The 25310-nt window shown below is 37.9% G+C and overlaps 1 protein-coding gene across 1 annotated transcript in view; it reads right to left on the bottom strand.

Moving 5' to 3' along the window:
- Positions 1–25310, bottom strand: part of NXPH1 (neurexophilin 1) — a 282838-nt gene that overhangs the window by 149922 nt on the left and 107606 nt on the right. The gene's annotated exons all lie outside the window — the stretch shown is intronic.

Below are 25310 nucleotides of genomic sequence, written 5' to 3'. Positions count from 1 at the left end.
TATACTAAAATACTGTTCGTGTTTATCTGAAGATTCAAATTTAACTGGGGGTCTTGTGTTTTTATTTGCTAAATCTGGCAACTCTGGGTGGGAAAGTGATTGCAAATTTAGAGATTTCACAGTCTGGCTAAATAACCTCTTAAGCCTACCCCTGGGTAGCATTTCAATTTAAACTCAGCAGATAGTGAACTCAGATGTCTGAATTCTCCACATCCTTCTAAACCAACTTTAAAAAAGAAAATCCACTAATATTGATGCCAAGGAATCGCCAGGACACCCTAACCTCTCCAAATTCCAGAGCCTGAATTCTTTCTTGCCAAGTCTATACAAGAGAATTATATACAAATTATCAAGCTCTGTTGTGCCTTATACTTTTATTTTTATGCATTTATGCTCAACAGGGGAGCCAGAAATGTTTGACTTTACAAGCTCAAAAATTTTTTCAGAGTATTTAATGCGCACTAGAGAACCAATTCTAATGCACCATTGTTCTTTTATAGAATAGTAGAGGGGATATATCTAGAATGTGTCATTGTTGGATTCTTCCTTGACGTTAAGCTAACAACTTTCTTCAGATTTTCTTATGAATGTGACTCCATTTTCCTCAGTGCATGTTTTATGGGTCTTCTTCTGTGTCCCATAGGCTGCTTAAAATCAACATGCCGTAAAATGAATTCTTTTTCCCACCTTTGTTCCCCTTAACTTCCCTTTTTCCTGTATTCCCAATCATTCATCCAGAAATTGTAATAAGGAATCACAGATATATCCTCAATTCATCCTTTTCAGCAACTCCCTCCTCAATCCCCATACCTTATCAGTCAAATCTTTTCAGGCTCACCTCTTAAATATACCTGCTACTGGTCCCTGTTCCTTCTTTCAATCACCACTGTCTCTGCCTTAGCCTAGGCTCTCCTAGGCTGTCTGCAGACCAGTGTTTCTCAAATTTCAATGTGCTCATGAATCACCTGCAGATCTTGTTAAAATGCGAGTTCTGATTACGTAGATGCGGTGGGGTCCAGGAATTCTTATTTCTAACAGATTCCTGGTAATACTGATACTGCTGGTCCAGAAACCACACTTTGTATACCAAGTCTCTAGCTTATTTTTATAGACTGTCAGTGAGTCTTCCTTCCATTCCAACTAATCACCACATTGCTGTCATTATTCTGGGCAAAATTTTCATGTGACTCCTTTTGCCTACTGAATTACCAGGACATAAACCACCCAGGCTACCATGACAGTGTCATGCCCAGTTCCTCTCCATCCCCAAGACCCATATTCTAAACTCTGATCCCACTCCACTTCCTTCTCCTCCTGAAACTCTCCTTTCCCACTTCCAGGACTTTGCCTAAAATGTCCTTAGAGTAATCTTCTTTGCCTTTAATGGCTCCTTCTTTCTGCTAAAGTTCAAATGTCACACCTAATCTGTGAAATCTCTATCACCGTTCAGTAGCAACTCCCAGCACCTAATACAATTATCTGCACAGTTTGTGCGTGCACTGGTAACAGTGATGCACAGGGCTTATTATGTACTCGGTACTATTGCAGGCATTTTACATGTAATCATCATAGCAATCCTATGTGGTAAGTACTATTATATCCCCATTTTACAGACCACGAACAACATACTAATGGTGATTTTGCTCAGATCACACAGTTTCTTCATGCCAAGTTTCAGGCCCAGGGTGTCTGAGACCAGAGTCTAGCACCTTAACCATTGCACAACACTGCCTCTATAATTATATCTCACTTTAGTTATCAGGGTGAACCACATGAAATTGCTAGTATTTTACTCTTTTACACCTATAAAACAGCAATAGCAATCTCCTATGATTCAATTTTTTTCAATAAATTAAGAATGATTCATGGAGAGATGCCACACCTTTTTCTCTATAAAAATACCCTGGATTGAGCACAGGTTGGAACATACCTAACACTTATGGTCTTTGTTAAATGAAGCAAAGATAGTAACAGCTCCATTTACTGAGGAGTGAATGCATGCTAGGCACCACACCAGGTGTTTCACACACCTTGCCATGTTTAAACCTCAGTACAACATGGACTGTGGATACTATTATTTTCACAATACAGATGCTACCTCTATGGCTCCTAGGGTTTAATGCCCATGGACACACAACCAGTAACACAGCAAAGTAGTAACCAAAGCAGGCCTGTCCTAAGTGACAAATTGTCAGACTTCAGTGTTGAGTAGTGTCGGACTTTGAAGAAGTTAAACATGAGCCTGACTATTTTTCTGACCAAGTCAAACATGAGTTCTGGCTTTAAAAACCTTGCATATTCTAGGAAGAAGACAAAGGTCTCTTTGTCAGCTTATTTTGTACTTTTTAAAATTCGAAACATACACAAAAATAGAGATGAGCAAATAATCTCCCATGGACCCATTACCCAGCTTCAAAAATTATCAAGAGTACACCATTCTTGGGCTTCCCTAGTTGGCGCAGTGGTTAAAAATCCACCTGCCAATGCAGGGGACACAGGTTCGATCTCTGGGCCGGGAAGATCCCACATGCCGAAGAGCAACTAAGCCCATGCGCCACAACTACTGAGGCCTACGATGCGCCTAAAGCCAGTGCTCAGCAACAAGAGAAGCCACTGCAATGAGAAACCAGCGCACTGCAACAAAGAGTAGCCCCTGCTCTCCACTAGAGAAAGCCCGTGTGCAGCAACGAAGACCCAATGCAGCCAAAACTAAAAAAAATAAAATGAAATGAAATAAACAAATAAACTTTAAAAAAAGAGTACACCATTCTTAATTTCATCTACCCTCCCACACTTTGTGTTTATCACTGAACTATTTTTAAGTCCCAAATGTCATGTCATTTCACATGTAAATTCATCAGTATATATCTCTAACAGATACATTAAAAGAGCCACAAGGCAGTTATCACACTTAATATTCCTTAATACAATCTAATATCCATTCTGTGATCAATTTCCTTGATGTCAAAAAAATGTCTTCTTACAGTGGTGTGTTTGAATTAGGATACTAGCAATGTCTACCCATTATACTTGGTTGTTATGTATGTAAAGTTTCTTTTAATCTATAATGGTTCCCCTCCCTTTTCTTTTCACAAGCCATTTATTTGTTCAAGAGCTGGTGGTTGTCTAGGGGCTTAAATTCAGGTTCAACTATTTCTGACAAAAGTCTTCACAGGTGATGCTGTATCTGTCTTATGACACCAATCAGGGAGCATCTAACACCTGGTGGTCCTAAATTTAGTGAGATTAAGATTGATCAGTGGAGTTAAGAATTGTCAGTCTGATCCACTAATTACTCTGTGTTCCAATAAATTTTACCAAAACAATTTTAGAAGTCACCGACTTTCATTTTCAAGGACCAATATTTTAAGAGTTTTTAAACTGATCATCTTTTTTTCTGATTCTTTAATTCCTTTTGCATTTGCAAGATGGAACTTTTATTGATTATCAACCACCTGTTATGTTGCTCAGTAAATGGGTCAGGATACAAATGCAAAGACATCAAACATTGTACTCAGTGTTGGCCTGGAGACAATAAAGTTCTCTAGTCTTAGAAATTATTATTCATATCAGAATGAACGAAAAAGTCCCCCATCAAATTATAGATGACATAGACCTCAAGTATTAGCAGGATACTAGGTTCTTCAAAGAATGTTTTGCACTGATTCAATAAACATTTATCCTGTTAAGAGTATGATTTTGCTAAGCAAGTGAACCTTCTTTTATGCATTACAGAAGGGATATTTGATGACCTGCTGGGGTTTTTTTTCAGCTCTTTATTGGAATATAAATGCTTCACACTCTTGTACCAGCTTTTGAGGTATACCAAAGTGAATCAGCTGTATTTATACATATATCCCCACATCACTTCCCTCCCGCGACTTCCCCCCTCTCTCCCTGTCCTGGCCCTCTAAGGGCATCACCCATCATTGAGTTGATCTCCCTTTGTTATACAGCAACTTCCCACTAGCTATCTGTTTTATAGCTGGTAGTGTATATATGTTGATGCTACTCTCTCACTTCGTCCCAGCTTCCCCTTCGCCCCCCGCCCTCCCAACCCTGTGTCCTCCAGTTCATTCTCTGCATCTGCATCCTTATTCTTGCCCTGTCACTGGGTTCATCAGTACCATTATTATTATTTTTTTAGATTCCATATATATGAGTTAGCATATAGTATTTGTTTTTCTCTTTCTGGCTTACTTCACTCTGTATGAAAGACTCTAGGTCTATCCACCTCATTACATATAGCTCCATTTCATTCCTTTTTATAGCTGAGTAATATTCCATTGTATATATGTGTCACATCTTCTTTATCCATTCATCTGTTGATGAGCATTTAGGTTGCTTCCATGTCCTGGCTATTGTAAATAGGGTTGCAATGAACATTATGGTAAAAATTCAACATCCATTTATGATAAAAACTCTCCAGAAAATGGGCATAGAAGGAAATTACCTCAACGTAATAAAAGCCATATATGAGAAACCAACAGCCAACATCATTCTAAATGGTGAAAAACTGAAAGAACTCCCTCTAAGAACAGGAACAAGGGTGCCCACTCTCACCATTATTATTCAACATAGTTTTGGAAGTTTTAGCCACAGCAATCAGAGAAGAAAATGAAATAAAAGGAATCCAAATTGGAAAAGAAGAAGTAAAATTGTCACTCTTTGCAGATAACATGATATTATACACAGAAAACCCTAAAGACTCTACCAGAAAACTGCTGGCACTCATCGATGAATTTAGCAAAGTAGCAGGATACAAAATTAATGTGCAGAAATCGCTTGCATTCCTATACACTAACAATGAAAAAGCAGAAAGAGAAATTAAGGACTCTCCCATTTACCACTGCAACAAAAAGAATAAAATACCTAGGAACAAACCTGCCTAAGGAGGCAAAAGACCTGTATGCAGAAAACTGAAAGACACTGAAGAAAGAAATCAAAGACGATACAAACATATGGAGAGACATACCATGTTCTTGGATTGGAAGAATCTACATTGTGAAAATGACTGTACTACCCAAAGCAATTTACAGATTCAATGTAATCCTGATCAAATTACCAATGGCATTTTTCACAGAACTAGAGCAAGAAATCTTACGATTTGTATGGAAATGCAAAAGACCCCGAATAGCCAAAGCAATCTTGAGAAGGAAAAATGGAGTTGGTAGAATTAGGCTTCCTGACTTCAAACTATACTACAAGGCCACAGTGATCAAGACAGTGTGGTACCAGTACAAAAACAGAAAGGAAGATCAATGGAACAGAATAGAGAACTCAGAGGTAAACCCAAGCACTTATGGGCTCCTTATCTCTGACAAAGGAGGCACGAATATACAATGGAAAAAAGACAGCCTCTTAATAAGTGGTGCTGGGAAAATTGGACAGCAACATGTAAAAGAATGAAATTAGAACACTTCCTAACACCACACACAAAAATAAACTCAAAATGGAATTAAGACCTAAATGTAAGGCCAGACACTGTAAAACTCCTAGAGGAAAACGTAGGCAGAACACTCTATGACATACATCCAAGCAAGATCCTTTTTGACCCATCTCCTAGAAATAATGGAAATAAAACCAAGAATAAACAAATGGGACCTAAAGACCTGCTGTTTGACAAAACATCAGCTTTGGACATCTACACACAAAAACAGTGGAACCATAGTTAAGAGGTCATAATACTATGAAGAAAAACTTAAATAAAAAATATTGTCCTCATCACATTAATATAGCCTACCCTACAAAAATATGGCCTTTTCTTTATGAGTCTACATGATGAGCGGCTATGCAGGGCATTGTGTAAAAATATTATCTATAACATTTGCATGAAGCATCAGATAAAGAAATTCATAGCATCAGGGAGGAGACTGTAGCTAATAAAAGTACATTATTAGCTCTTGTTTACCTATTCATTAGCAAAGGAAATTGGGTCCCAAAGAGAAACATACATGGGAAAATTTTAAACTGAAAGCATTTGAGGAAATTAAAGCCCAGCATCTTAGTTCAGGACTAGTCATAGGTGACAGAGGTCTCTATCATCTGCAGGATACTTTTAGTTAGTATCTACATAATCTTCTCTATTCTATTCACCTGTATTTAAAGGGTTCATGATGAGTATAAATTTTAAAGCTACTGTGTTTCTCCATCCTTGGAAACAGCATGGGACATTGGAAAAAGCCTCACTCTACAATTCAGCAGACTTAACTCCTTATTTACACACCCACACTAATTATCTGCTTTGGACAAATCCTTTCCTATAAATATGAAGAGATTGGATGAGGTGGTATAAAGTCACTCCTATTCAAACTGTCTATGATTTTATTGTGTTACCCAGAAAAATGTACACAATTGAATTAGTTCAATGAAATCATTCCCTGAGCAACAGCAAAAGACCATATGTTCCCCTTGAACTAAACTGTTTAGATCTGTTATGAACATCACAGTCAACATAGCTGCACTAGGAGAAAACTAACCTCAGAAAGCAGCAAATACAGTCCACTTCAGAGAAATGTACATGCTTCAATCTAGCGGCACTGAACACCCAAGATGAAGAAAATAATAGAATTTGAAAAGATTTGGTACAAATCACAATATTTTAATATTTTGTTTCATAATTTCACATTTCTCAAGTCATTCAAAATATAACACAGATAAAAATGTCCAAGTTTTGAATATAATAGTTTCCTCTCCCTCTTTAAATATGTCTGACTCATAGTAGTCCTACAGGAGTAGACCCGTTTTAAGGGTGGCATATCATGTACACAGGAATCAGCCACTGCAAGCCCTGCTCACAGCCTTTTCTATGAGGAAATGTGCTACTCACAATCCCTAGGCATGGTATTTACTAAGACCTCTGCCAGAGATGCTTTGACCAGATGTGGAAACACGAACCAACCACAAGTAATTCAAATTTACCAACTAACCTACAAAAGGACCTGTTATTTAAAATAAAAATGGTACAGGACTTCTCAGGAAATAGTTTTTGGAAAACCCAGAAGACATTAATAGTTATTTGGAAGAGCTAAAACCATAGTTAGAGTTGGAACCATAAGACTTGGAGTAAACTAAAAGTATGAGGGACCAAAGAAAATCAGTAAAGAAAACTAGTTAGTAGGAAAGGTATAATGGAGGTAAGAGAAAAGCAAAACTTCTATCAGAGATGTGTATGTGGGAGAGAAGAAAGCCAGCTAGTCAACACAGAGGACTGAATTTCTCACCATGTTCTCACTGAAATTCTGGGCTACATGAATCTTTACTATAAATATTCTTTTCCTTGAAATAATCTGAGTAAGGGATGGGTCTCTATCCACTCAACTGAGGTTAAACAACAGGGTTAGTTTGGGAACAATTTTATAGTCATACAAAAGAGTCACATAGAGAAGCTTCCAAAGATTCCATATGTTCAAGTGTTTGAGTCATCAGAAGAGATGATGCCGAACAACTATTAAGAATAAAGCTCCCTTGCTGGTTTCTATGGGCAACTCAGAAACCACGATGTGATGTTGTGCTTTCTCGGAAACCAAAGCAAAGAGTAAGCAATAAGGACTGGATTCTCTTGACAGGGCCTCCTTACCTGGCAACACCTCACCTAGTCGGGAGTGGTCAAAGCCAGTGGAAATTTCAAGAGAAATGTTAGCATATTAAGGCATACAAGGAGTCTTCCATCTCTAAATCAATGAAAGATATGCTGCAGCAAGATTTGTGGGAGAATACTGTATCAGAAGAGCTGTTTTGCTATTTATCTGTGAACCTACAATTCACCAGGTTATGCCTTAAACATGTAAACCCACTATAAAGTTTTTTTTTTTCCCCAGAATTCTGGTAAAATGCAACAGTGGGCCAAGAGACAATGTCAGCTTATTCCACAAAATATGTGATGGGAGCACCTAAACACACCAGTGTAACCCAGAGCTCTTTAATCAGATTTAAGCAGCAAATATGGATTCTATATTTCAGTTTTTATGTTAGCTCATGCTCTCCTTGGTGTTTCTGGCTTTAAAATGCCAAGATCCTATATAGCACGCATGCTTAAAAGATGGATATAAGACAAACTCTTTCCAGCCATTTTCCTGGGAAATATTCTTGAGAGAGAAGAAATGAATACTCTATTGACAGCAAAAAGCACATTCTGCTTGTTTTGAAAGGAACCACCCATGGTGATAGTGTGCTGGAATTTATCCACCTTCACCCTCCAGGTTTCTGAAAATGACCGTCAAAATCTGTGAGAATCATCATAAGAAAAAATACACCAGGTCACATCTGCTTTGAGGTACCATTTTATAAGTCAGAGGTGATCAGACTGGAAAGAGTTCTCAACACAAGGGTCCTATTTTATCTTTACTGTTTGCTACCTCTAATCCAAAATTTAAGGGGATTCTTGACATCCACTTTTTAAAAGGATGCAGTCCAGAAAATAATAGAAGAAAATTCAGTAGAATGACTGCCCAGGCCTTCTGGTACAAGCAACTGAAGTGTCAAGTAAACAAAGAACAAAATAATCCTATGCCTCCTACTCTTTCATTTATTTCCAGCAAAGATTGTTTCAAATTCTGGTTTCTAAAGATCACAGTCCTCTGCACATACTTTCTAAGCATGGGCAGCAATTGACTAGCTCTATCTAATGAGATTAAGAACAAAAATGGGCCACACTTCACCTAGATTGAGTTCTGGAATAAAAGAAAAACATCCTGCCTTAATGAATTGCCAGTCAGCAAAACGTTCAGGTGACGCTTATCCTCTTCCCTCCTTCTTGATTTTCTCTCCCCGTCAGGCGTTTGGAGTAGACGTTCAATCCAGCGGGGAAGCTACCGTGTTTACTAACTGAGATGGCAGCCACAATCCCTCGATTTGAGATATGCCTTCAACTAGGTGATGCCAACTTTCCTTCCAGACGGCTGTTAAGCACCCACAACCGACAAAGAGCACAGCTTCTGGCAGCAACTGGGAAGAGCTGTGAGCAATGTCACATCCCGAGGAGAAAGCCAGCAAAATCACGTCTTCTGTGCAGTTATTCTCAAGTGCCAGAGGAGTTCTATTTTTATTAACAGGACCATTTAGAATAGGCATGAAATTAATTTATTGCTACACTGGCTTAAAATATTTATGTTTTTATTATTTCTGCAGTTGGCATGGATCTGTTTTGCTAGAGATTAGCATGGGGAGCAGACAATGAACAAGGAAAAACCACACGGCCCCATCGGAGCAAGTGTTTGGCAAGGTTATTGGTATTCTTGCCCAAGGAGCAAGCAGTTATACATAAAGCATGGGCTAAATCCATAATTTTTATGCTTCAGATGCAATAGGAAGAATGGGGGGTGGGGGGGGGGAGGTCTTAGTTCCATGCAATGGAACTGAGATGGATATCTTCCCTGTCCTTTGCACAAGTTCTGACTAGCAGTGAACAGTTCTCGCATTAAAAAACTGAGGAAGCATCACTTATTCATTTGTTTTGGCTGTTTGTTTTGCTCTTTTAATTTGCTCCATCAATTTTTAACTAAGTTGTCTCCAGGGTTTATAGTTCGGGCAGGCCACTTAACCTGGTTAAGCAGCACCTCCTAAGGAATTTCTGTATGCATTACTAGGAGAGCACAGTGGCTGTCGACTCCAGGTAAAGAGAAAAAGCGTTTGCTAGTGAAGTTTGTCTTAACCTGTGAGAGGGAGGAATTTCCAAGAGTGTAACCCCTCCCCTCAGCCAGAATCACCCCAAGGTAGCTTTACTTCTGAAATCCCAGCCCATATACTACATCTCAAAGTCTTTCATGTCTTACTGGTGGTAGTCAGAAAGTGCTTCCTAAAGTCTCTTCTCAGTTCTTTATGCTTTCTCCCTTCTTGTGCATTCAATAAAAATGATAACATAGTACTTTCCTAAGTTTAGCTTTCTGATCTCCGGATACTATGCTATACCATACCACATCACACTGTAGCATACTATATTCTATTGTCCATTCTAGGAGCAAACTAGAAGCATAGGTATTCAAATTCCTAATTGAATGGGCATTCTCAAAGAACTCCAAGAATTCAAAGCTAATAGCCAAATATAACCCACAAAAAATAAGGCTGATTTTTGACTTGAGATATAGTTTCTTCTCTTTTTAACACACAATGCTGTTTTTCTTCCCCTAACTAAATAATGCTATACACTAAGAAAGCAGCAAAAGATTCCAAGGACCCAAAGTTTAGAACAGGAGATGACATTTTCTTTGCAATGTGTGACTGAGAATCGGTTCCATTTTGACCTTCTGAAGCTTGACTAATCCTATTTTAGATTCAGAAGTCAATGTTCTGTCTTGCTTATAAACTCAGAAGATTTAATGTAAAAAAAAAAAAGCATAGATAAGTGTATGCTGGTTGATTAGGATTCATAACTTGATTAAGTATCTGCTGGAACCATTTCTAAGACATGATGTTTGCACTGTATTTATTTTATTTTTATTGCATCTTTTCTGCTTATTCAGGTAATACATGTCATTTATTAAAAAATGTGAAATTCAGAAGAGTAAAAAGAAACACAGACAAATCCTATATTCTCAGAGATAACTGGAGGTATATCTTTCCAATCTTTTAGAATATGTGCAAATACATATACAAATTTTTTAACAAAATTGGGTTCATATTAGATGCACTATTTGTATACCATTCCCAATTCTGTTAAACATACCCTAATACCATTCCATCAATTGTATTTATTTTTAAATTAGTTTTTAAAGTTTCCAGTTAACATTCCTCCAAAGCCCAAAATGTTAATCATTAAAGAATATTTGTAAAATCACATTCAAGAAACTGATGACTTAAGGTAAAGAAAAGAAAAACTCATCATCTCACTGCACCCAGAGCTAAATCCAAAGTGATGCAGGCAAAGGAAAGTAATTTCATCAGTTACTTTAAGGAAATTAATCAACCTCTAAAACCAGACTATACAGAGGCCCCCTTTTGGAGAGTATCCTTTTGCTAGAGTGCTTTTGTTAATACTACTCATACAACTTGCTTGATTTTTGAGAACCGATGTTCTCCATCTGGCCAACTGCTCTAACCTTTTCTTAGGTAAGCTCTTTTATGTCTTAGCAGGAAGCTGAAGTATAATGGTTAAGAATACAATGTTGCTCTTGTGCAAGTTATTTAAACTTTGTGTGCTTCCAGTTCTCATCTATGAAATGGGGATAAAAATATTCCCTTTTTTAAAAAATTAATTTATTTTTGGCTGCATTGGGTCTTCATTGCTGCACGCAGGCTTTCTCTAGTTGCGGTGAGCAGGGGCTACTCTTAGTTGTGGTACGCAGGCTTCTCACTGTGGTGGCTTCTCTTGCTGCAGAGCACGGGCTCTAGGCGCGTGGGCTTCAGTAGTTGTGGCACACAGGCTCAGTAGTTGTGGCGCACGGGCTTAGTTGCTCCACGGCACATGGGATCTTCCTGGACCAGGGATCAAAGCCGTGTCCCCTGCATTGGTAGGCAGATTCTTAACCACTGTGCCACCAGGGAAGTCCCAATATTCCCCTTCTTATAAAATTGTTACAAGGATCATAAGTCAATATATATCAAGAACTTAGAATGGTGCCTGGAACACTATAGGTGATCAATAAATGCTTAGTGTCATTACCTGTAACTCTCACTTGGCCACTTAATCATATATTGTTTTGGATTTTTTTTTTTGTTTCTTGGCAATTATTTTTGTTTTCCTATTTTCTGTAGTTTTACTGCTTGTTCACAACTCTCTTTTTATGTAAATACCTCAATTTTTCCTTGCCCAGTGCTCTGCTCTACATTTTCTGTCTTCTCTCTTCCTGTTGAGAACTTGTGGACCTTTACAAAACCTGATTATGCCCTGTATAGTCTAAGGCTTTTGACTGTCAGCCTGGAGTTAGGGAGTAGTCTAGCAGAAAAGGCAACTTCAAAAGATCTGGTCTGTGGATCTGTTTCTGCCAACAGGCTTCCTACACAATGCAACTCAACCCATTTTATAATCTTTGCTCATTTGTTTTCACCCTTGGGCTGAATGTCTCTGGGCGTAGAGGGCCTGTCTATCAGGTGGCAGTTGAGTCGAAAATAAAACCTACTACTACATTCCCTGATACACTATTCTAATTACTGAAAACAGCCCAGAGGAATGAGGAGAAATTGAGAGAGAGAGAGAGAGAAAGAGAGAGAGAGTCACACAGGTTTCCCTCATCTCTGCAACTGAGTATTATAAGAAGAGGTGAGGAGACCTCACCACACACCTACTGGCAATTTCCTACACAGCCAGCTCAGCAGTTGTGAGTGGTTCTCGCTCACCAACCAAATCTCCTTGCTAGAATCATTTTTCTCTTTTAAAGCCTCAAAACACCAATCTACAAGGAAGCATCAAGTTACAAGTATCAGAGCCCAGCTGAGTCCCTGTGTGTGCATCTGTCTATCCTACTGGGAGAGTATATAGGATTCCCGTAGTTATAATTGGCGCTGCTGCCCTTCGGCTTAGAATTGCATTACTTGAAAAGCAGAGGGGTTGCCGTTGTACTTATGATCATTAATATTTCAATCCAGAGGGAACAGTTTCCTAAACCCTAGGAGAGGTAACAGAGGTTAGCATGGCAAAAAGCAGACAAAATGCCATAACCTGCAGCCAGATGTGTTATGAATAACAATGAGTGGAAGAAATAATAAAAATGGATAAGGAGAACAAGCTTCTAGTGTTAAAAACCTTAGCAAATTGAGGTTTTGTTTAAGTACGTGGGAGCTAAATGCCAAAGAAAAGCCCCCTGACCTAAGTAGCTTGCTGCAAGTGGCTGCACATAATTCAACAACTCTGCCTGGAAAGTTACACACCAAAGGTTGAGAAAAGCTGATCTAATAGATCAACTAATGGCCTGGAAGGAAGTTATAGAACCAGACAGCTCATCCCAGACTCCTCTCTCTCTCCCCCTTTCCTTGACATTCCCTCAGGGCCCCATCGCCTTAGAAAATGAATTTAACTAACACATTGCAGAAAGGATAATAAATACTTGCCAACAGCCTACCATTGGAGGGCGCAACAGAAATAATACAGGTTCAAATGAGCAGCTGCTTCCAAAATGAAAGCGTCTCTATGACCACAAAGTATACTTCCTTGCAGTAGATCACATCAAACACAGTCATACAGATCAGACCACCTTTTTTCTAGAATTAGAGTGTGTTCTTTAGAGAGTCAGCGTTCAGCTTCTCTGGGTTTCAAATGTCAGCAGTCTTCGAGGTACCTACTGCCAAGGCGTAAAGCGAGTCTGACTGTCTTTAGCTTCATAAAATAAGGTTAGGTCTGAGAAATTAAACTTTACAAACTGTAATCCTCTAATAATGATAAACTTCTACATAAACTGTTATTTTTTTATATGACCTAACTATAAGTACATATATATGGAAGTTAGTGGGTGTTAAGATGTTCAGAAATGAGTAATGTTAACCTTTCACGCAGAATCCTGTTTTGTAGCTGAGGCATCTAAATGAAATGAAAAGGAGCCCTTCTTTGTTTTCTTAATAAATAACGAATACCTAGAACTAGGATGGCAAATATATGGCTTTCCCATTACCGTATTTCCCTCCATGTCTTTCATCGATCCTGTCAATCTCTTATGCCATCCTGGTTCTATTTACAGAAAGCCAATGCCTCTAGCAACCACTACAAATGGCTCAGAGTTGGCAAGCAAGTTGAGAATTGGCCCAGTATGTCACACCCACTTTAAATTGCTGGCATCACGCATTCTGTAGTCGTTGAAGTATTTGAGTTTCTATGACTAAATTCTGTGTCTCAGAGTTATCTTGAAAGAAGAATATAAGATAAAATATACAGACCTAAATTGATAGGGGCTACACTTTGCTCTGCATAGGCACCAGATCCACCCAAGTTATTAACAATGAATGGACTAACTGCATCTAAAAACTCATACATCTATGGCCTTAACTGCTAGAAGTTTGGGGGAACTCAACTAAGACAACAATTAGTATTTTCAGCATGTCAATCACTGTGTCTTAAGGAAGTAGGGAGAAAATGGGAACCAAAAGCATTTATATTTTTATTAAATCTTGGTATTCAAATAATGAGTTTGGTTGTGATTTTAACAAAAACACATAAGACAAAAGCATGGCTTGCTAATCTAAGGGAAATTGTAAATGCAGATCTCCTAAACTACAAAGGAGGGGACAGAAGAAAAAAAAGACATTTTTTTAACCCAATGAAGATACTTTTGTGTTATATTGATGTTCTAAAATTATTAGGATGTGATCAATATTCCAATTTTTTTCTTTTTCCTGTGGTTCACTATACCTCCAAAAACAAAACACACACACACACACACACACACACACACACACACACACACACAAAAACCCTATAGGAAAATAGAGAATTAACAAAAAGGATGGCAGTCATCGTCGAAATAATTACGAGGGAAAGCAAGCAAGAAAGCTAAGCAATTCAATAAATTGATTCTAACTATAAAATACCTTGAATTCTGCTGTAGACTGATGAAATGTAATTTTAAAAATAACAAAGAGAGATAAAAAAAAGTTATTAAATATCAGTAACATTCACATAAAAGGAAAGGGTGGTTGTGTAGGTGACTTGGTCCTAGAAGAATTAAGAATCTAGCTCAGTTTGGAGCCGTCTTTAAAATCTTGAAAAAGTGAAGCTACATATAAGAAAAGGCCCCAAGAACAAAGAAAGAGACTAAGTCAGAAGCACTGTTAATAAATATTCTGAATAATAAGCAAGTTTTATTGTTTCCCTTGTCTCTCAGACATTAAAAAGAAAAAAGATCAAATCAAAAGCCTATTTCACCCTTAACCCTTTATTAACCTTCTCTCTCAGACCTCAGCTGCTCTAACTCTTCAAGTCTACAAGGATGTTCAGGTAGTCCTTCAAGAAAAGCACTCTGGGAGAATTATTAATTCCACCTCCATTACATACAGGAGCTCCCATCTCCCACAAAAGACATGTTCATGTTTGTTTTTAAAAAACACAGATAACATTCTGCCTCATGAAAGCTAATAATAAAGGAACCCATTTAAAACTGAAGTAATTATAAGAATTTAAAATCAAAGTGTTTCTCAGATGTAAAAGTCAAATAAAAATCTCTCCCAGATTTAATTAAGAAAATAGCAAATTAGAGAAGGCAGGAGAGAGACTTCAAGAAGTCTTTGTGTGAAGCACTTTGAGTCTTTTTACAGCAGAACCTGGGGGCAGGAAGAAGTAGATACGGGTCTCCACAAAAGAGATAAAGTGTATTCAAAGCTGGGGATAAACTGGGAAGAAGTGAAGAAGCAATTGCCTGGATTGATTTTCTGTATCCCTTCACTTAGTACTAAATCTTCAGGATGCTTTCGCACAAAGAGGAAAATATGGCGCCTGGCATGCTACTGAATACTGAGATGTGAGCTGGGCTGTTTATGTAGCCACATGTAAGCGATTTGGCATATGGATTTCTTTGGAAATTTGTCCTGCTTTTAGAGGGTAGCAGCTACTTGAGAAGGAAATGTTTTTTATTGCACCAGTTCTGTGTAACACTCAAAATACCTTTAAAGAAAATAACACTGGATAAAAACCCATTACTGCAAGATACGTTAAACATAGTATATTATTTTTTCTTCCCAACCTTAAAGGTATCAGCCATATTCTACAAACCAGGAAAGTGGGTCCTGAGGGGAGGGGTCAGTAATTTACCCCCAAATTATAAGGACTGCAAAAGAGTCACTGGGATTTTGACCAAGTCCATCACAGACCCCAAAGCAGGTGTGCCCCCAGTGTACCATGCATGCCTCTTTCAGAAGGTTTTAAAGGAAGAAATTAACTGATCTCGTTGTAAGATATTCGAGAGTAAGCCTGTCTTCAAAAAAAGGGGATGACTTACATTACTTAATTTTAACAGTTAAGAGTTTATGGAGCACACCCTTTTAAGACTCTGATAAAAGCAGAAGACACACACACATGATCAATGCTATATAATAACCATAGAGGCTTCAAGTATCCCATGAGCACATGAACCCAAGTCCAGGTCCCTAACCCCTGGATTAATGATGATGCTATTTCTTATGTCTTTGTGCTACAATATAATGTCTCACTCCATATAGTCACTGAACAAGAGACAGAAGAGTGCAAGTTCTGGGGTCAGACCATTGGATTAACATCCTGCCTTTGCCATTTAATAGTTGTGACCCTGAACAAACTATATTACCTCTTTACATCTGTTTCTTCATCTGTAAAATGGGGACAATAATGTGTCCAACTCATAAGTTGTGAGAATCAAATATGAATGATCATGTATAAACCTTTTAGCCCAGTGCCTGACACAGAGTAAGAAAACAACAAATGTTAATTATTATCATCAACTTTGAGAAGAGTTCACTATCAAGGTAGTTCTTCCCTTTATACAATGTGACTTATGTGTAATTTCATTAGTAAAGCAGCCTGGGACAGACTGTATTTTCCAAATATGGCCAAAATAATATCTGCCATCACATGTGGTCTTCTACCATGTGGCTATGACACTCCCTCATAAAGAGGTAGAATATGTGTCTGATGAAATAAAGTCATACCACCTCTAGACATAGCCCTTCACTGGCCAGTTAGCTTTTACCTCCTGCCTTTCAGAACACTCTCTCGGAACTCAACCGCCATGCTTTGAGAAAGCACACATAACCTCGTGGAGGTACCCATGTGGAGGGACACCAAGGCCCCCAGCCAACAGCTGAACTCCCAGCAAACAGCCAGAGCCAACCTGCAAATCAGATAAGTGAGCAATCTAGGAAGTAGATTCTCCAGATTCCAGAGCTCACAGAGCAGAGGTAAGCAGTTCCTTTGAAATTCTGCCTAAATTGCAGATTATTGTTTTGCCAAGTCACTACACTTTGGGATAGTTTGTTACACAGCAGTAGATCCTCAGATCACAGCACTTTATATAATCACTCTTTTTTTCTTTTTTCTTTTCACTTTCCTGGTGCTCACCTTTTCTAAGTGGCTCCATCATAAAGATACTTCTTATTTTAGAATCCATAACTACGACATGTGCTTAGTACCTGCTGTTTGCCAATCACTGGACTGTTCTGGATGGAGGGAGGAGAGAAGAACACATTACATAAAAAAACTCATTCCTGTCCTCAGGTAGCAACAGTATGGTTTGGGAGAATGACTACCTGTATGCAGAAGTAACCAAAATACAGTTACCAAATACTTAACCCCAGTACAGGGGTTACAAATCATAGAAGCTTAAACCAGGTCCATTTGTTCCACACACAGATAAAAGGCTAAGCAGGGAGTACATAGCCAGGACTAGCTTAGTTATGAAATGCTTCCCAAAAGTTAGAGTTAAGCCATATTTTTGAAGGAGAGCAAAACTATATCTATGTAGAGTAGATATACCAATGACAGGCAGAGAATATATTCTGTAAGTTAGAAATGGTATATGTGAAGGTTCAAAACTAGTAATGAACAAGTCATAGACAAGACCTGTGAAGGAGACTGCTTAAATTCCAGCAGAGGGTCCTTGCCAGGAGAATAAAGAATTGAGGTTGGGGAGATCAGGACAAAGGGTCAACAAATCTCCACTCCAAGCTTTTATGACCTGGTGTGCTTTAGCCTTGGGAGATTTTTTTTCTCCTTTCAGACAGAAGCCTTCTGAAGCCCTCAAAGACAAGCAGCCTGAACAGTGACTTAGGTGCTTCTGTTACATAATGCTTGGTCTTTTCACAAACTGGCTTGCTGTGTTTTACTCAGCAGTCTGTGTCATCTCTTTTGTGGAATCAGGATTGCTCAAAATCTAGCTGTATCTTCTGCCTGGTGTCTTCTATCAGAGGTGTCTGAGAGGATTCCTTATACATCCATCAAAGAGACACACTTCAAAATGGGAACTGAAAGCAAAGTGACCATATCAATAAAAACTGCTCTTAGTTGATTCACAAATGCAGCCGCCAATGGAGTACTGAGCAGAAAATAACTCCCACTGGACTTCAGTCTTCCCCAACCAGTGGACTATGTTCACTCCAGACCATTCAAACCACAGGTTCTTGACACCAGCATATCTGGGTTGCATGCTATCTTTTCATTCAGTCCTTCTATTGAAGACCTACACTTTATCAGAAATGAAGCTGAACTGCAGGGCCCTACCACACTGCCATCCAAGGGCTATCCTTCCCACTGTCAAGCTTTGGCAGAAAGGGGCATCTAGATATGTCCTGATCTAAAGGAATTTACAGCCCTTGTGAATCAGGAAATCACGGCAATTTCCCACCAATTTGAGATCTCCCCTCTGAAATTTTAATAGTATCAAACAAAAATTTAAACTGCACTTAGAAAAGCTGAGGTCTTACTGTTTCTCTCTCTTTCAAAATCTTCCTGCACATAATGTTACAAATCCTATTGTTCTGGGCCAGATTATACCATTTCAAGCAAAGAGCCTTCCTGGAGAATAGGAGGACTTAAAAATGAAAAAAACTAAAGAATCCAGGAAATAGATCAACCATGTTCTGTTTATTTATAACTGTCAAAGCAGGTAGCTCTAGAACCTCTTTTCTTCACAAATACTATTTTGCTTTTCCTGAATTTTAAAAATGAGAAAGGATGTGGAAGTGTGAGGAAAATATAAATAACATATACTAATAGAATAAGAACCCTTCTAAGTGTATTCATGTATTACAATTCAGGATGCTGCGAACTGCAGCTCACTTACCTACCCACACACACTCAAACGTGTAAATCCCATTAACACAACACCCTGAGCTTCAAACCCAGAGAGCACCAATAGGCTTATCCTGATGGATGTGAGTTGATCTCACACCATATGGTCCACCTCTCTCCTCAACTGATGAGTGCATCATCTCCACATTTGGATCACATCTGTCTCATTAGACTAAAGGACTGACTGCCCCTGGCTATTACTGTATTTTTAGACAACTTCAGCATCATCCTAAATGCCAGCAGGCTAAGACCTAAACAATGACAGTATGCAAACATTTACATATCCTTTTTTTTTCCTTTCTCCTTCCTTCCTTTCTTTCTTCCTTCCTTTCTTTCTTTCTCTCTTTCTTTCTTTCTTTCTTTCTTTCTTTCTTTCTTTCTTTCTTTCTTTCTTTCTTTCTTTCATCTATCTTTTGGGGGTTTTTTGTTTTCTTTCTTGATTTACAAGCTCCCTGGGTCCCACATCCTGTTGGGACTAAGATTTTGACTCTTCACAAGCTTAGCTCCCACCCTAAACACCTTGTAAATCTCTTAAGGCTTTGTGGATCAAAATCACACCCTGGCTACTAATATGACTTTCTCAGCTCTCTAGAGATTCAATACTAAATTCCACAGATATATCAAAGAAATGCACTTGGAAATATAGCTGAAAAATTTTCCCAGTGCCACAAGAAATCCACAAACTAATCAGAGAACTAGGTGATGATATAGAATTAGTAATATGCCTCAACTAGGGACAACTATATACTTTGGAGTCTTTATCAAACAGAACAAATAATTCAGATGATCATGACACAAGATGATTGATTCCTTCTCTGGGCATGTTAGCCTGATGGTTTTGGTGATCCATTAACTTCATGGAGGTAAGCTGGTTGGAAGACTGAAGGAAAAAGAGATTTTGGCTGGATAGATGAACCTTGAGCTGGACGGCTACATAATTAGTACCCTGAGAAAGTCTGCTGAGTAATCCCTCTCTCCTTATAAAACCAATCCTGGATTAGGACTCAAACCTGGGTATAGTCCCAGTAAGCCAAACATTCATGAAACTGGTCCAGCTTCAAGCCAAGACTATGCCAAGTAACATTTAATTTAAGAAGCATTTATTTAACAATAACCATGTACCAGGCAATTTCTGCTTCAGCATTTAAACATAGAAAAATATTAGGTTGTTTCCGTTTTTCTAATAGATGCAATAAGCAAAAAAATGAGCACCGTCTCCCTCAAAAAAAAATTGAAAATTGTATAAAAAGCTACCAAATTTCTAATATTTTGGAATGCCATCTTTTAAACCCAATGAGGAGATAACTTGTTTGCCCACTGGAATCCATTTTCCATTTAGTGCATTAAGAGTAGAGAAACAGATTTGTTCATTCAGTTCTGCCTTTTTCCCTTTCGGCCAAACAGAGTCTGCACAATCTGCAAAGGCAGCTTCACTAAAACTTTCATTCTCTAGTCCTTCTTGATAGATCTGGTCATGTGGGAGGGATCTTGTGCCCAAGAGCTTCCCATCCCCCTCTTCCATTTTGAAGTTGCATTTAGTTTTTGTTAAATGGTTGGCCAGAGTTTGTAAATGGACTTCCAAACATGGCCATTAATAGCTACATCTTCAAAAAGGGGAAAAAAATGTTTTCTTCCAATCTGATTTGCTGCTTTCCAATCTGTATTACATATTATCCTGAAATGTAATCTCCTGGGCAAAGAGTAAACACAAGCAGTTTTCAATTAAGGGCAGTTGAATGGTGACACTGAAGAAACTGTGGAAGTAAATACAATGCACTAATCATGCAAAAATGAAAAACAAAACAAATTAAATTTTGTTCTATGCACTCACGTTCAACAGAAAAACTTGACAACACCCAATATATTTTTAAATCATGCAACTGATTGTCCATTGCATTGTAGAGAGAAAGCAGTTTAAGAAATCATAACTCTACACTGCACAAGGTTAATGCTATTTAAAATGCAAAAGCCAGGGAGATGGTACCACATTACCTGGTATTTTCACCATTTATGCATCCAGGAGCAGACATGTTTATCTTTAACCTTGACATCTGATTGCTGTGCTAATGCCATTTAAAACTAGATGGAAGAAAATTATATTCTCCTAAGCAGTTGCCCGATTCTTTTCTTTAAAGAAAAGAAAAAAATACGTAAAGATAGCCATTTTGATTCAAAGAAAGTGCTACCCAGAAACCTCTGGGCAAAAATCACATCAGGCTTCTATTATCTTCTTGCTATCGGTTATTGCTGGGATAATTACATAGGAACACTATTTGTGTAATTGTCAGCAGTAATACCTCTGGACCAAGGACCAAGGCCTCCTGCAGATTTCTACAAATCATTACTCTCCTTTTAGTTTGTGGGGTTGTTGTTTTTTTTTCCCCCAAGATTACTGGAGTTAAGCCAAAAGGAATTATTGTTCTCAAACTTGGGAAGATTCACTTTAATTTCTGAAAAGTACAGACAAATTTTACAGCTAAGCAAACTTGTATCCTTTGTTTAAGAAAAAGAGACTCCAGAGGGTTGAGGGGAGAACAAAATGCACATCTTCAAAGCTCTGGATCTACGTAAAAAAATTGAAAGCTAATTTGGTGAATAGGGCCAAAGAAGCCATTCGACAGTTTAACCCAAAGGGGCTGGATATGGAAAAGACATTTGACAGTTTTTATACAACTCTGCTTTCTTGCTCATTTGTTTTCTCTTCCAAGTTGTCATAATGCCTTATAGGGGTGCAGAGCAATGGATTATATACTTAGAGTAGTAAATAAGGCTCAGAAATATATGTCTGTCTGTATGTCTATCTACCTATCTACAGAATGCATTTCCCTTCTTCCAAAATTGTAGTTCTGCCTTATTTATAATTTACGACGTTTTACTAAGATATTATAAACACAGTATTTTTTCTGACTAAATCTTTCCACATTTCTCACAAAAACAGTCTTGATGAACATTGGTAGAGGAAATTTTTTTAATTCCTGTGAAGTTGTTTGATTGGCATTTAGTATGTTCGCTTTCAACAAATTTGTTCAGATTTTCCAACGTTTTGATCATAACAGGAGCAAACACTTCTTTAACAGTGTAAATCTTAGACAAAAGACGTAAGCAGAAAATTCATTTGCATAAAAGGAAACACAGATGATAAATAAACATTTAAGAAATGGGAATTGAATAGGATGCAATGGTTGGCCTATTAAATTGAGACATTTTTTCATAATAATCCTTAATGTTTGTGAGGATTTAGTGAAAAAGACATCCTTTTATACAGCTAATAGAACAAAAATTGGCAAGATGTTACTGTAAAATAATTTTATAATACATAGTGAAGATTTTATTTTAGACTGCACAGTCTCTGAAAATGAATGCCTATTTTACAAATGAATATCCTAAAAATAATTTTAAAATTCTAACAAATATTCACATATAAAAATACTTATTATTCAAAATAACAAACATCCTTAAATAATCTAATTGTTCAACAACAGGAGCGTATCAAATAAGTATGGTACAATATGCAATGAGTTATTTTCCACTCATTCAATGATGTGTTCAGATCCAAAATTTTAAAATATGTAATGATCTGGAGAAATATTCATATAAAGTAAAATACAGGATTTAAAATTGTACATGTATGTGATTCTAAAGTCACTGTAAATAGAAATATAGATAGGAAAAAAATGCTGATAATTTCTAAAAAATGGGATTACAAATAATTTTTATTTTCCAATCTGTGTTTCATCTTGTTTTGCATGTAATATATCCACTAAATAGCCATTGTTTTGGATATAAATTATTACTATACTTTCAAAATCTACAAAACACAGAAGCACTGTACTTCCCAAAAAGTCTGGGGAAGAGTTTGCCCGTGCGTCTTTGGCTCCTAAAAAAAGACTTCAGGGATGGAAAATGTGATCTCACTATATAATGTGAATGCTTAGAACTCAAGTGTCAAATAGTAAGATCCTTTTGGAATGCCATTTAAAAATATGTCATAAATTTTGCTTTAAGTTGAGGTTGCCAGCAAAGTTATTACCATAAGCCAGATCCCTGCACCCTCCTTTCACCCCCAAGCGTTTCCTGTTCTGCTGCTTCCCTCTGGAATCACTAATTGTCTCCTAGTTGTTTCTATCCCCTACAGCTATTGATGGCTGTCACTGGAAAGATATTCTCTAGTGTCTTCAGCCAAGAAACAGAGTCAGTCAGAAGCTTGTACCTATTCCTGCTTTCACTAACATCTCCAGGTCACCTCAGGCAAGTTTTGTAACTACCTATTTCCAAACTGGGTTGCATATTATATCATATTCTTCCTCACCAAGAAACAAAATGAGACATAAAGATCACCACCTACAAACTTGCATTCTGTGGTTTCACTTCACACTGTTCAGTGTCTAGTGTGTCTCTCAGCCTTAAGGAAAATGACATAATTTAGGAGGAATTCAAGAAATAGTAGTAGTTTAGTGGCTACAACCACATGCTCAAACTGGACTTCCTGGATGTGAATCCACCTGTCATTCACTAACTATATGATATTGGTAAATTGCACAGGCTCCCTGTGCTTCTATTTTCTCCTCTGTAAAAACAAATTAAATGAGTTAGTTAACATGTACACAGCACTTAAACCACTTCTGGTATAGAGCAAGTGTCAGCAATTATTATTAGAAAGCTGCAGTGCGAGCCCTGACAGTTGCCTTTTCTTTTTCTACAGCAGGTGCTTGATTTAAGTTTTGACTGCTGAGGCATCTGCTCCAAAGGGGCATCCACTTCAAAGACAGCTACCTCAAATAAACACATTTCTTGCCATAGGACTAGGTAAAGAGTCAAGATGCCCCCTGCCTCATCCTCCCTTCAGGGCTCCCTTGTTTTAGAGACCTTGGTTGATTTCTGATAACTAACCATTGGGCAACTTTTTTTTTCCTTTTCTGCAATTTCAACTCCTGCTCTTACATTTCAAATGCACTGATGAAGAGTAAGCCCTCAAAATCCCCCACCCTTTGATCCCCAATAAAAGCAGAGCCCTGGCCCCATGTATCCTCTCTCTGTCTCTCTGTCTCTCTCTTTCTCCAACCTCAGCGTGTGATCCCAGGTATGCCATGTAATTTCCAGGACTCGTAAATAATAAACTTTTTCAAAGTGTCCCAGATAGTTATTGCTGAGGGTGATTTGCAATCATAATAAGAACCACAAGTGCCAGGCCAGACACAACATTGGCTGAGACTGGCACAAAATAAAAATGATGTGTCTTCTCTCTTCCAAGGTTATAAATATGTTAACAAAATTCCTGGCTACCAAAAAAGTACAGATTCCATGTTCATAAACAGTTTCATCTTCTGTGAAGGAAAAAAAAAATCCAATCTATTGGATTAGTGTTAGAGGTAACTTATTCAATACAGAATAACACACTGGAGTTGTTATTTAGTTTTTATATTGACAGAGCCTCATTAAATAGGTTTGATATCCAGCATACTTACTCAGAATAGAGCCTAGATAAGTGAGGATTCCCAAGTAGTTTTGCATGTGTTTATATCTGTCTGTGATGTACAACAGTCCAGTAGGAACAGATTTAAAATAATTACATTTCATTTTGGCTCACATCAACCACACGTTAGCTCAGCACAATTTAATGGAGAAGCACATTGCCTTTGCACTTAATGAGGCTACATTTGATAAGAGACTCTGGTGGGATCGCGAATCATAACAGTAATGATATCCAAGCTTTGGATTCTTGGTTCATTAGGCAACAAGACTGCTTTTCAATATACTTGTTTCCAAAGAGAAAAAAAAAAGGCCAACTTGTTGGATTTTTTCATTTTTTTTTAAGATGCTCATGAGTGGGCTCTTATCTTTCAATTACTAAACAAAGGAGTTCTACAACAGCTTTGATTTAAAATATTTTTGTGAATATGATGTATAGTTATCCAGGGCTACTTGTTATCATAAAATATTATGAATCTTAACTAGCATTTCACTACTCCATTTACTGATGAGGAAACTGAGGCCCACAAATATAATATGCTTGCCAATGTCAAGAGCTGCGTAGTGTCAAAACACAAGACCAAGTATAACGACAATAATTATTCATATTTATTGAGCACTTAATGAATCACAATGTTAACTCATTCAACCCTCAAAACAGTCCCATTTAACAGGTGATAAAATATGATGGCACAATAGGATGAAGTGACTGGCCAAAGGTCACACATTAAGCAGCAAACAATATTGAGAACCCAGGAACTCCAACTCCAGAAACCACACTTTCAACCCTGTACAATACTGACTAGTGAACTGACCTGAAAACTCTCACGTCAAAGACCACATCAGATACCTATTACACAGTCTGATTGGAAAGCCCATCAGAAAAGATGAATACAGTCATCCCTCAGTATCTGCAGGGGATTGGTTCCAGGCCCTTCAAAGCACAACAAAATCCACGGATGCTCAAGTCCCTTATAAATGGTATGGTACAGTTGGCCCTCCATCTGATCTGTGGTTGGCTGAATCCAGGGATGTGGAACCTGAAGGTGGGGAGGGCCAACTGTATCCCTCTCTCTCCAACCCCAGTGTCTATACAATCACCTAATAGCCTTCTTATGAGTTCACAAGTTAACTAGGTCAGAGGGTTTTGATACCTGGAAAA

Source organism: Hippopotamus amphibius, chromosome 4 (assembly GCF_030028045.1).
Source record: "Hippopotamus amphibius kiboko isolate mHipAmp2 chromosome 4, mHipAmp2.hap2, whole genome shotgun sequence".
In the NCBI taxonomy this organism is placed as follows: Eukaryota; Metazoa; Chordata; class Mammalia; order Artiodactyla; family Hippopotamidae; genus Hippopotamus; species Hippopotamus amphibius.
Note: the sequence above shows the minus strand (reverse complement) of the source record. Positions and strands in the feature narration are given on the sequence as shown.